Raw genomic sequence first — 14411 nt, 5'->3', positions numbered from 1 at the left:
GTCTTCAGTGATGTCGTCCTGAGCAACCCAAGGAATCCAAATTTCAGGAGAATAAGCCCATGTACTGTGCAAGAGTGTAGGAAATATTTCCATCTAGGACATACAGTAAACAATTTTAGCTAAGCAAGTTTTATATTGCTGTCTCTGCCTTCCCCCTGTGGTCCGCAATTCTTGACCTGATGTTCCATGGATAAAAAGTGAGGGGAAATCTGTACTGTAAGTCACAAGCAACAATTAAAACCTAACAGAAGAATTAACCTTTCCAAACGTTGAAAAAAAGCTATAAATGAAATTAGGAGCTGAACTTTAGAAGCTGTACTAAAGGAAAAAAAACCCCCAAAAAAGAGGTGCAGAGGGCAAAAATCCAGTTACCAGTAATGCCTGTGGTCTTCCAGCAGCTAATCATTACTGACATACCATGCCTTGTTGTTATTTTACATAATACCTGTTTTTTTAAAGTGTAAAGCACAATATTTTTTAAACTGTGAAATGAATGAAACATTGTTTTTACACTTTCAGCAATAAAAGTATGTGCATCTTAAATTAAAATGTCCTCTGTTTTCATTTACAAATATTAGTATCATGATCTCTTACACTGTATGTATTATTCTTGGTAAAGATTACTTCATGCTGGCGCCACAAGTATTGTTATTTTGTCTGAAGGTGAAAAGATGTTCATTTTTGGTGGGTTCGGCAAATGGGGCTTAGATAATACATAGAAATGATACAGTATATATTTTTAGTGATCACATGTTTTAAGCTGCATTTGTTTTCTTTTTTTCAGGCCTTTTTACCTTTGTTTTTATCCATTATTGCTGCAACTAACACTCTTCCTGTACCTTTGTGTCTACACTTCAATAACGTCTCAATGGTATCCATGGAAGGAGCCATGGTTATAACACAGGCTGGCCTTCAAACATATCTGCCTTTTTACATCTCCATTACATGGTAGATTGATGGGACTACTAGTTTACAAGGGAGGATAACTGTTTATGTTATCTTTTCAGTTCCACCACATCTAAGGACTGGTAATCTCCAATATATTACATTTTGTTTTTGGGTTTAGACACACTTTAAACATACATTTTATGGTAATGAAAGTGAACACAAGAGGTCACTAAATGTTCAGCTGTAGTAACAGAAACCAATTGACCAAAGAAGCTCACAGACCTAAGTACCAAAGTACTGCACACTCAAACTCCTAGTTAGCAATCGAGCTAGTTCTGAAAGGGAAACTATAGTGGGGGGCATTAAGCAAATTAGCATCATAATTATTCACAGGCTGCCTCTTATTCAGTAATCTGTATTTCTGCAACAGTTTGCAAAATTCTGAGAGAGATTTTTTAGATGAGATGAGACAGATTTCTGCTCCAAAAGATGCATCATTTAGAAGTGGTTAGGTCAAGCTTCATTCTGTTGAATAATTAAGAAGTGGTCAGGGTCAGGTTTTATTCTATCATTAAATTAAGAAATGGACAGGTTCAGTTTTTATTCTGTCGCACAATTAAGATGTGGTTGCGGTCAGGTTTCATTCTCTCATACAATTATGAAGTGGTCAGGGTCGGGTTTCATTCTGTCACACAATTTAGAAGTGGTCGGGGGTCAGGTTTTATTCTGTTACACAATTAATAAGTGGTCAGGGTCATATCTCATTTTGTCGCACAATTAGGAAGTGGTTGGGGATCAGGTATTATTCTGTTCCACAATTAAGAAGTGGTTGGGGGTCAGGTATTATTGTGTACCACAATTAAGAAGTGGTTGGGGGTCAGGTTTCATTCTGTCACACAATTAAGAAGTGGTTGGGGGTCAGGTTTCATTCTGTCGAACAATCGAAAAGTGGTTGGGGGTCAGGTTTCATTCCGTCACACAATTAAAAAGTGGTAAGGGTCAGGTTTTATTCTGTCGCACAATTAAGAAGTAGTCAGGGCCTGGTTGCATTTTGTCACACAATTAAAAAGTGGTCAGGGTTAGGCTTCAAATATCTTATTATCCTCAATATAATTTCTAATTATTCATGCTGACAGTGGTAATTCTTATCACCAGCTATTAGATGTACTAGCGTTAGGTGGGACTGTTTTTTTAGTATATGGGAATTTTGAAAATGGAATTGAGGATTCCCATAGGGGAAGGTTAACAAAAGGTTAGTCCCAGTAAAGCAACCAACAAAAACTGGCATTTCAATAGTCAGATATTGTAAGCTTTTCATTATTAATCTCTAAATGGCGTTTTAGCTCATTTATAAACTTGTGAAACAGGGACGTGCATTGAGGTCAGTGACGGTTGTGGCACTGACCAGGTAAAGTTTAATGCTGCAAAAAAAATGATTTACCACACCATTCCCTCTCCGGCTACCCTACACTGTAAATAATAGATTTCTCCTGCCTTTGCAGATTTTGGGGATGAAAAAAGTAGTTGGTAAATTCCATCAAAGAATCCTGTATTGTAAGAAAACGAATTCATTACTTATGAAAATGTAGTTCCTGTCTTTAGTCCTTAGATCTTCAGCCAAACAGTTGGAAAAGGTAGGCAAATAATGAAGGAGAGTGAAGTCATAATTCCTAATGGGTATACTTGTTCAATGTTAGTGCCTCAAGATTTTAAAGACTGAGCACATCTTGTGGCTTGAAGAGGTACTGCAGGATATTGAATCTGTATAATGTATTGTGTATAGAGTTATTTCTCTTACCAAGCTGGAGAATATTTGTTAAAAAAAAATTCAAACAGGCTTGGCCTTTAAATAACTGCACCAACATAAAAGCCCAATAACTAGCAATTTCAGATCATCAATGGCAGACCCCAAAATACCTTAATTTCAGGCTTCCTTTAAGAAAATGTGTTTTGCCAGATCAATACCAAGATGATAATGAAGAGCAGCAAAATACTGGGTAAAATAAATAGCATTGGCTTTTTAAACACGGATTTGAAAAGGGGAAAAAAAATGTCAAAAGCACAAAATTGTGATTAATCACATTTATATATTGGTTCCCCAGTGTTCTAAGTCTAGCAGCAATATTACACAAGAGACACATAGGAGCTGCTGGATATATTGGGCTCTCTTATCATTTCAAGCCCTTGACTGGGCCCGGCAACTCACCGACACACTAGCAGTGATAAAATGGTCTTTATTATGGCACTAAAAGGCCTGTAGGGGAAGCACTGATTAAACAGGATTGATGACATGGTTATCACACTATTAAACATTTAAATATTGGAAGATACAGCGAAATAAAATAAATTGTTCCCTTAAATCACCTGTGAATGGCTCTGCCAAAATGCATTACATGAATGAAACAGGAACTTCCAACAAGAAAAACAGCATTCACAGAGGCAAATGTGACTGAATTATAAGAAAATGCAAATAACAATATGACCTACAATGCTAGGCCCTATCTCACTTGATATTTGTAATTCAAGGGAGAAGCTCTCATAAAGTATCCTAGGCTGACTAAAGATGGAGGAATGAGAACCCCTTTAAATAGATTTCCACTGGCAGCAACGAGGTACCACAAAAATAAAGATACAAAGGTAACCAAAGGACTCTCACTACTCAGATGCCTGTTGGATATCTTTCTGACAGCAGTCAGTAGTCCCACAACTGCCTCAGAAGGCTGGATGGCAATGGATGCAACACAAGTGAAAGATCCCCAAGCTGGGTAATGATGTCTGCAGAACAGGTCACTCCATTCCTAGATGTCTTTGCACCACTGGCAAGTCTACCGGAGGTTAGGCAAAAAGAAGCACAGAACACTGGGACTCCCCTCACCTGCCTGCACCGTCGTTTTTGGTATGCCTGCATGTCCATCTCTGTCTCTGACCACACTGTAGCCTTGCTTTTCTCCCTCCACACCCCTCTCTCCAAGCTCACTCTGCTTCCCCTTCCTGTGTTTTTTTGGTGGGAACTATATTCATCCACCCTTGCAGTGAATCACAATCCTCCAGCCTCTCTGCTCCCTCCCACAGGCCTGTCTATCACTAACAGGGAGAGAAATTAACTCTCATGCATATGTAATGCCCAGGATTTGTTACTGCCACTGCTTAAAGGGACCGCAAGCTTATGTGTCTTTTGTCAGGTATAAGTTTACCAATAGGCAGTAGTGTTGAGCTTAAAATTCCAGTCAAATTTCCAGAGTTGGAAGTTGATTGGATTTTAAATTCAAATTAGACACTGTATTGAAGTTTTGGCCATTTGGAGGGCTAACCTCATCCAAATGACATGTTAATTATATTATAAGGTATATAAGATAAGCTTTAACACTGGTGCAATGTTCTTTTAGATAGCGTCATTAGTTTACTATTTAGCTTCATGGTTCATGGTATTTGCTTTTTAAACAGTGAAGATTTTTTTTTTAGGTAGAAGCAACATTGTTCAAAAAACTTGAGCACATAGAAGATAATTACACAAAGTGACAACTGAAAATAGCATTTATATGCAACACATATATATGTTAAATAACAATGTACTTTAAGTGCCAAACCCATTACACTCCAATAGTTATAATTTCCTAAAAATCTGAAAGGATCTGAAAATCTGAAAGGATGAAATCGAAAAGCAGTATGACTGCAATGGGGTTGATTTACTAAAAGGATAGAGATTTACACATAAGAGAAAAGGCTAAGGCCTTCAAAGAATATAAGTTAGAGGGGTCACCATCGGCGTTCAGAAACTACAAGGATTGCAAAAAAAGATGTAAAAGAGCAATCAGGGCTGCAAAAAAAAAAGAGCACGGAGAACACATAGCAACAGAAAGCAAACGGAACCCCAAGAAATTCTTGAAATATATAAATAGTAAGAGGGTAACGACGGAACATATAGGCCCCATAACAGATGAAATGGGGGGGTTAGCTACCAGTGACAGGGAGAAAGTGAATGCGTTAAACAAATTATTTTCTGTCTCTACAGATGAGATGGACGTGGGTATCAGCTGCAGAAACACTAACATAAGTTTTAATGTATCTCAGTGGCTGTCAGAGAGCAGAGTTGTACAGTGGCTAGAAAGATTAAATGCAAAGAAATCCAAACTGTCCAAACTGGCATTTTTTTGCTTGACTCAGAGAATGCCCAAGCCTTTTGTAATACTTTCATTACTAAGATGATTGAACATACATTTTGCAAAGTAAATATTCTCTTTGCTAACTGAACAACCTCTACTCCTCAACCACAGTCAGCCAAAAAAGGGGGACAGTTCTCAAGCACATTATATATTCATGTAATCATTTAGTCCACATGACTTCACTGATTATGTAGACTGATCTCCCTGTTTACATCTCAAAATATATTTTTCTGCTAGATTGAAGTGCACTTTAAATTGTGGTAGGAAACCTAGTTTTGGCTACCTGTGGCATCTTCTGTTACAGCTGTGGAACAGCTTTTTTAAATGTATATCCCTATCTTTACCAACCTTGTTAGAAACTAGTCCCCACCTCCCATACCATTTTTCCACACTATGGAATGTAATACTGATTGTAATATTAGCCTTATCTATTGCACCATTCGGTGGTGAAATGTAATATCAAAAACAGGGAAATTATTCAATAATGTGGATGGATCTCCGATGCAGATGGGAAATGACTTCAACTTAGGTTTAAGCCTATATATAAACAAGAAGCTTCACAATTTTTACAAGATGCACAAACAAGGAAATTCCCAACTACTACTTTCCCTTCCACTGAAACATGCAAGCTGATTTACATGCAAACTTTGAATATAGTTAAGTTGAAACGGTAAGTTATGTCATATTGTAAAATTATAGGCCCTCACATGGTAAATTCTAAAATGTTACATCTATCATATCACAGAACAGCTGTCCTACAGCATGACACCTATACTAATTGCATAAGAGATGACTAAACAGACCGAAACCACAGTTTAGCTAATGTGTGCCATGTGACCCGTCACTCGGCACCCTACAAAGTATGCAGTTCTGTAATGATTTACTGTCTTACCTGAAAACAAATAAAGGTTTATAAACTGAATGCACCTGCGCCATAAAACCATTCAGTCCATGGATGTTCTCAGGTGGCATGTGATTGTGTGACCTCAATTTTTACTAGAACACAATGAATTGCTCAAAGAAGCTGCAGTATAACATAAAATTTCAACAGTGCAGACTTTAAGTGTATTTCCACCTTTGCAGTCAACATCAAGAAAACCTTCAATATATGTGTGTTATGTTTTCCTATTCACACAGAATACCAAAAAATTGATTTAAAAAAAAAAATCTTACCTTTCAGATGAATCCGCGCAGCAGGCCTCTGCAAGCTTCTCTCTCAATTTCATTAAAAGCAAACTCTGCCAGTCCCCATATTAAGACTAAGAACAGACTGAGATCCCCCTAATTAACATACAATGCTTCTAGATCTTTAACCGTTTGTTTAAACCTAGTTTACAACTAGACATATGTGATTTGTTTCAGAAAGATTCGTTATTCTGACAAATTTTCAGAAATTCGTACATACGGATGCATCTGGATTTCCGAGTGACAGAAATAATGAAGGCAAACGAATATGAATTTACGATAACCAAAATTTCAGATGCATCCGAATTTCTTTCCTGAATGAAATGTTTATTGTGTTAAGTTGTTAAGTTGTCAACTTTAAAAAAAAAATCTGAATTTTCGTTAGTGGTAGTATGTACAAATTTCTGAACGAAGTTTCGTTGCAACAAAGTGACATTAGACAACAGAAAGAAAAAAAATGCACAGTCCACAGAGGAAAAAAAAAAGCATGAAGTTCCCCCCGATAGATACCAGACCCTTTAGGTCTGGTAGCAATGTTAGGAGGGACTCCCCAAGTGAAAAAAAAGGCTCAAGGGTCTGGTAGGAAGTTTTTTTTGCTCCCATTTTTTTTGGGGTGGTGTTCCCCCTTTAAATTCCTACCTTGAGGGCCTGGTATGACTTTTGGGGGGATCCCCATGTACTTTTTTTTTAAACTTGGGGGGGTACCTTTTAACATTCCTACTAGACCTAAAGGGTCTGATATCAATTGGGGGGAACCTCAAACTTTTTTTTTCTTTTTTATCTTCTGCGGACAAAAGAAATGATTTTTTTGGGTCTAATGATGCAACGGAAATTCGTTCATAACAAAAATTCGTACATAATACCACTAACAAAAATTCAGAATTCATCTGAATCCCGAAACAAATTGACTTTCGGACCGCAATTCGGAAAAACGAAAAATCCAAATGATAACGAAATAAATTTTTAGTTTATCCAAAATTGACTGCGCTAGGAAGATGGATAAGATTAAATTAAATTAAATTGAAGTACCAGCTGTAACAATGTGTATCAGTGTGATCAGATGTGAACTAGTATGTTGCGCTTGGTTGAAAATCTCTTGCGTGCGATTTTGTTTCAATATTTCATTGTGATAGTATAATCTTTAAATCTTTAAAAAACTTTTATTTGGATAAAAAAAGTCCTTTGGACGAAATGCATCAAGGGATTTGACTGTCTCCTCGCTGACACGGTGAAAAGATTTAGAGGTTGAGTGTCCTTTACACTCGCACGCTGTTTATCCTTACGGATTCCTGTAAGTGTAATCATTTTTTATCCAAATAAAAGTCTTTTTGCCATTTGCACTTAGATATCTCTCTCTTCTGTGGCTTCTATTTTTCTCTACTTTCTTGGTTGGACTCCCCAATTATACTTGGAGGGTGCGTACCATCGGCAACGAGAGGGAGAGCAAGCTGAATGTAGGAGAGGAAACAGAGGCTGAAAATAGGAGCTCCGTGGATCCATCGACGGAAGATAAAGTAACAGATACCTGGTTATTTTCAACGTACCATCATTCATTTTCGCAGTTTTGATTCTAAGAACTTGAGTCCTCCCATAAGCACATTCCAAACTGAGACATTGTATAATAGGACAGACTGATCTCGGGAAATTGTATGCCTAAAACAATCTCACTCTATTAGAGTGGATAGATAGCGTTTTTTCCACTTGGCCGTTATTTTTGTTGGACTCTGCCTTTTATCCAATAATTTCTTTCTCTGTTATATAACCTTGTTATACTTATATCGGTTATAGTGATTCACATAATTATCACATATATTTACACGGGTGATATTCAGACTATATATGTGCGTTTTTCACTAATAATATCATGAAGTAGAGATCAAATAATTATAAGGCGAGATAAGGTTTATACATTTGTATTATTTATTTGCATGTTTATTTAATATATATTTAATTCTTAAATTCACTCTACGATATAAATCACTCATGTGTTTTAATCCCGATTTAAAGATTATACTATCACAATGAAATATTGAAACAAAATCGCACGCAAGAGATTTTCAACCAAGCGCAACATACTAGTTCACATCTGAAACAAATTTTTAGCCGGCGCACATGTCTATTTACAACTGATAATAAGATCTGCCAGCACAGTACAGACAGAGTTAATTATGTTAACATTAATCTCTCCACTCTACAGTAGTATCACTGGATCCAAAACGAATTACTGTAGATGCTTTGTAGCTGGTCATAGACTGGAAAGACTTCATACATTTTGTGCAAGAATAATGGCCATGATAAAGTTGTAAACTGCTTTTAGCTTTGATTTAAACCAGTCCCTGGGCACATGTAGTCCCTCCCCAATCTCTCGCATCCACCCTACTCCCACCCTTTCACTTTGTGTTAAAAGAAAAACCCTCTAACAACCTTTTTGTCACATGTTCCCTCCATGGGGACTGGACTGGACTGATGATCCACCGCTGCAGTCCAGCTTTGTTGCAGTCCCTTGTTGTAAAACCATAGCTTCTGCAGTCTTTAGGAGGACTCCACCATTGGACAGCCAACTAAAGGCATCCCAGTCACCAGGTAGGGATATGACCCCTTGAAGATAGATCCTTTTAGTGCAAAAGAAAAAAAGACTCAGAAGTCAGTGTGTCATGTGACTAGATTCAGGAAAAAAATGGGGCATTTAGTAAACTGGTTTGTCATGTAACCATAGATTCAGGTAGGAAATTAAGGCATTTGCTTTGTCAGCTCTCCCTGGGTTCCCCTCTAATGGTTCCAGGGGTGTCTGCTCCTAGGACCGGATTTACTCTCCCTGCCGCCCCTCGGCAATGCTCCCCTGCCGCGAGAATGCCAGGTTTTTTTTTGTTTCTTTTTTAACTTTTTTATCACTTTTAATTTATTGTTTTACTTTTTAAATTTGTATTTATCTTGTCATCTTTTACTTTTTTATTTTTTAATCATTTTTTATCTTATTATTTCTGATTTATAATTATGTTAGTTTTTTATATTTTTCTTACTATTTTTTACTTTATTTATTACTTTATTTTTTAATGTCATTATTATTACTTATTATTTTTTACTTATTTTTATTTATGTAATTATTTTTTTATAAACATTTTTTCACCTAACTTTATTGCTATCGCACAGGAGCTAACAAGTCACTGTGTGATAGCATTTGGAGGTGGCAGGTTCTCTTTATTGAACCTGTCACCTCCAATACAGGAGTTCTAGCACGGTACTGTGCTGGAACTCCTTAGACATCTGAGAGGGGAAGAGCACAGCTCTCCCCTCTCACTGTATACACATAGCTGCAGGGTTAGTTTTAACCCTGCCGCTCTGCTCACCACTATCCATCCTGAAGGCGGCGGCGAGGACGGAGGCGGGAGGACGCAGCATGGAGAGAGGTAAGTGCAGTGCCTGTGCCGCTCCTCTGCTCAGTGCCGCCCCGAGGCCGGGCCTCGGTGGCCTTGCCGGGAATCCGGCCCTGTCTGCTCCACTGCCCAGCTCGCTCTCTCTGGTGGGTGAGACTAACATTGCCAGCCTCAATTGCAGCCATTAACAGTCCTACTTTCTCCTTTCTTCTGGGGGCCTGTCCACCAAACTTGAGGGAATGAAAGGATTTGGTGGCATTGAGTTGATGATGTCCACCAGCCACCAGCCAGTGCTACACAGGTCTGTAATATCACTAGTGTGCATGCATGGGGACCTCACCAACATATTTATGACATCACAATATGGCGGCATGGTCGCGCACAGGTGCAGTAGTGACACTACAAAACTGGCGACAACCCTGTGGGTGTGTCATTTCACCACAAAATTTCTACAAGCCATACACTGTAACTCAACACCCACTTTATTAGCCACACTAACTTTTGCTCAAGCCCCTCCATGTCTACCGGGGGCAGTACACACATTTGATAGTTTATTTAAAAGCTAAAGAAATAAGAATTAATAAGCAGTCATTGTCTGAAAAAATAATGATATGTCACTAAACATTATAAATGCCATTGTTATTTTTTCCTTTTTTTTCACGGATTAGTGAATAGCAGTTCTGGGACAAGGTCCTCCGGTGCCCAAAAAGAAAATGCCAAAATGTGCCCCCTTCACTAAGCTGAGACAGATGGTGAAGGTGCAGGATACTCTGCTGGTCTGAGCTGTGAGTTTAGCAGCTTGGTCCTCCATAGTTCAGGACATAGCTGGACAATGCCAAGGACAGGATAGGCTCCTACACCAGCTGCACCCTCCCCAAGTACAGCTCCCTAGGTGGTTGCCTCTGCTGCCTTGGCCTGGCTCTGCCGATTACACATTAGGAATTTTTGTGTCACACAGGTAACACCCTGATAATTACTACCTACTATGTTTATTGATTTTCATTAAGACTACATTCACATGGGGCTTAAGACTGTGGCTGGGGATTCTGATGGCAAGAACCTACGGATTCTTTTGGCAGGAATCCCAGATGTGTATGTACAGATGCTGGCACTGTAAACAGGTCATTCACTTGAACAGTGGCTGCATCGTCTGTCAGTGGCTGTCCGCATTTAATCATACATTACATGCAGACTGGGAGGCTTTTCCCGCTGTGTAACCTGTTAGAAGCCGGTCTGAATGGAGAAAAAGCTGTCAGCTTCAGACTTCAAGCTGACAGCTTTTTATTCCACAATGGCAGGTGAGGTTTTGCCTCCTCTGCCTCCCCAGACCACACACCCCTGCTGTACAATTATCTGGATGCAGACAGAATGTATCCAGGGACAATAATCTATACCAAACTGCAGGTAATCATTCTATACACAATTACATGAGGACAGCCACTGAGAGATGTGGCCTTCACAGACCCACCTGGGATTCCTGTTGCAAAAATAGGTTCTTGCCATGGGGCCTTAGATTAAAGAACATGATTGAAATACTTATCGTGGGTAGCTTGGTGTGGTAATGACATCATCCCCCCTCTGCCAATCCCTCCACTGGCTTCCACTCGCCCAGAGGATAAAATTCAAAATATTAACAGTCACCTATAAAGCCATCCACAAATCCGCCCCCGGATATATATCTCAGACCTTGCCTCAAAGTATCACCCTAACCGTCCCCTCCACTCATCCGTTGACCTCCTGCTTTCCAACTCCCTTGTCCACTCCTCCCATACTCGCCTCCAGGACTTCTCTAGAGTCTCTCCCATCCTCTGGAACTCTTTACCCCAACCTGTCCATCTATCTCCCACCTTGACTGCCTTTAGGCGTTCCCTAAAGACTCATCTCTTCAGGGAAGCCTATCCCACCGCTACCTAACCACTGAACCTTCACATTCTCACATAATTCATTCCCACTGCTACCTCATGTATCATTTCCCCCTCCTCTTTTATATTGTAAGCCCTCAGGGGTAGGGCCCTCCTTACCATCTTGTCTTGAATTGTATTGTAACTGTAATGTCTTCCTTATATTGTAAAGCGCTGCGCAAACTGTTGGCGCTATATAAATACTATGTAATAATAATAATAATAATCATAATTATGACATTTCTGACCAAATTGGTTCTTTAGATTTTTTGCTCGCTCCCTCTCTGCTTTAAAGGAGAATTATGGGGAGAGTGAAATACGCTCATCCCCATAATTAGAGCCGACATGTGTCACTGCAGTTGTCACACATCAGTTATATAGATGAAGAGCTGAGTGATCACATACCGCTGAACGCTCAGTTCCCGATTATCTGCCTGCAGAGAGCTCTGACTGTCAGTCACTGCTCCCCATACGAATTTCCCCATCCCCTATCTCTGTTTCTCCAGTGCTGACTGGAGGAACAGATGGGGAGGGAGCAGGCACAGCTCTAGAGGGTCAAAGCCAGCTGTGAATCAGGCAGTGGGGAGGATCCCAACAATTTTTTACGGAATCCTTCCCAGCACGCAGCGCGGTTCAGTGCTGTCAGCATATAGTGGGCTGCAGCCCACTATATACTGAGTTTTGGGTCACAGGAGGACATAGTAAATATCCTCCTGTGACCCTAAAGAGAACTATGGCAAAAAAAGGTTGGGCCATAGTTCTCTTTTAAAGTGACATTAAACCTTCAGATTTTTTAACATAAACCAATACTGTAATGTGTGCCTTACTGTAATCCATGGTTGTTTCCCTTCTCTTTGCTGCTCTTCCTTTTAAATCCTCATGTCTTCTCATGCTTGGGGAGAACTTCCCTTTGCAGCTCAGGGCCTCTTCCTGTAGTGCTGGCTCAGGTTACAAACCTATACAAACCTATACACAGACACCATATATCCATTCCAGAGACAAGGCAGTCTGCTGCAAAACAGAAGTTCTGCAGAGCATGAGAACAGATACAGATTTAAAAGGAAGAGCAGCAAAGAGAAGGGAAACAACCATGGATTACAGTAAGGCACACATTACAGTATTGTTTTATGTAAAAAAAATCTGAGGGTTTAATGTCACTTTAACCATGTTTTATTATATTCATGTGATTTGGCTGGAACCTTCCCTTCTCTCCAATTACCAGCAGGTGGCACTGTGGTCTAAAACTTCTCAGCAGGTGCTTCCACTGCCTACCAGCAGGTGCCACCTCACTGTCCTAGCCTTGAATTATGCTGCATGAAATAGTGGTAGTTCACACACAAATTTGTTAAGAAAAAATTTGCTAATAGATCCAATATATATGGTCATCTGTCTAACAACAACAGATTGTGATTTTATACCTCTTTTTATCTCTCTTTCTATCCCTCTATGTCTCTATCTGTCTATCTACATTTGTACATGGGCAAAAAGGCAAAGGGGAGAGGCTTGGTCCTCACCACATCCACCTGAGGATGCCAAAGCCTGCTCAAAACTTTGGCTTATACACCTCTCATTTAGTGATGGCAGTGGGGGCATTCCCTACCTCTTTGTGATGTGTAGCTGGGGGGCAGGGAATGTGCTTGCCGCAACTAATTGGGCCGGGAGGGAGATATGTCATTCATTGTTCTAAGTGAGCTTAGGTTAACTCGCAAACTGGGTCTGCACCAAGCCCAAGCTCATTACTATGCAGGGGCCCTTTGTTACAGACTCTGATTCTATAGTGCCACCCACACTCCTGCAATCTCAGATACTGTAGGTAGATTCCAAAAGTTGCCATTTGTCTCCACCTGACAATGCATGGGTCTTCTGATCGATCGGTTAGGCACTAGGAAGGGGTGCATCGATACCAAGTACCGTACTCGGTTAAAGTACAAGTATAGATACTTTTCGAGCTCCAAGACTAGACTAGAGAAAAATTCAAAAATTAGGAGGCAGCTGTCATTTGTAAGGAGCACACGGAGCTCCTGGGATTTGTACATCTCTGTTTTAATGTATGATTTTGTTTTTATAAATATATATAAAAGGGATGCACCGATACCATTTTTGCAAGTACAAGTACTGATACATGTTTGTTTATGGTCATGTGACAATTTTTCTAAAACAATATCGACTAATGATTTCAGGACAGTGCTAGAGCGCCAGAGCTAGGTCCCAGATGCAACCGCTGCAACCCTGGTAGTTCCCATGAAAATGCCAAGTATCAGCACTGGTATCTGAACTGGTATCTGTGCATCCCTAGCACTAGGCATTGTATTGTAGGTCAGAGGTATGGAACTGGAGAAAATTCAGGGAAGCTCTTGGTGGCCCAAGTGGTAAAAGGTCTGAAAGATGATATACTTGCTGTCAGTTTATGCTTTCAGCTGTTTGCTGAGGATGTTCATTATATTTAGTCACAGGTCTGATATCTACTATTCATTCGAGTTGGAAAATAAAGTATAACGATAGACTTCAGCGAGTTATACTAACAGTATTTAAAAGGAAACATTTCATATTTTTTTCAATCACAATTTTTTTTTAATTGAAAGTAAAGATCATACAACAAAGTACAAATTGTCAAATAAAGGTAGAAAGAGATTTACAAGGGTGAGCAAATAAAAAAGGGAACGTGAAACATAAACAATCATTCAGAATTGAGTGAAAATATTTAAGAGATGGTACAATGGCAGACATTGCCCCAGTGGTAAAAGGAACAAAATACATTGCACTAATTGATGCAAGACACAATCAACTGGGAATGGAAGAGGAAACATATGCCTCTAAGGCATATGTGTCAAACACAAAGCTACGTTACTCCCCTCATCCCTGCCCCACCTTGTTTCCAATACTAGGTGCCCACACCGGCT

This window comes from Nanorana parkeri, unplaced genomic scaffold, assembly GCF_000935625.1.
Source record: "Nanorana parkeri isolate BGI_ZX_2015 unplaced genomic scaffold, ASM93562v1 scaffold170, whole genome shotgun sequence".
NCBI lineage: Eukaryota > Metazoa > Chordata > Amphibia > Anura > Dicroglossidae > Nanorana > Nanorana parkeri.
The sequence above is the reverse complement of the archived record's forward strand: the minus strand, read 5'-3'. Positions refer to the sequence as shown.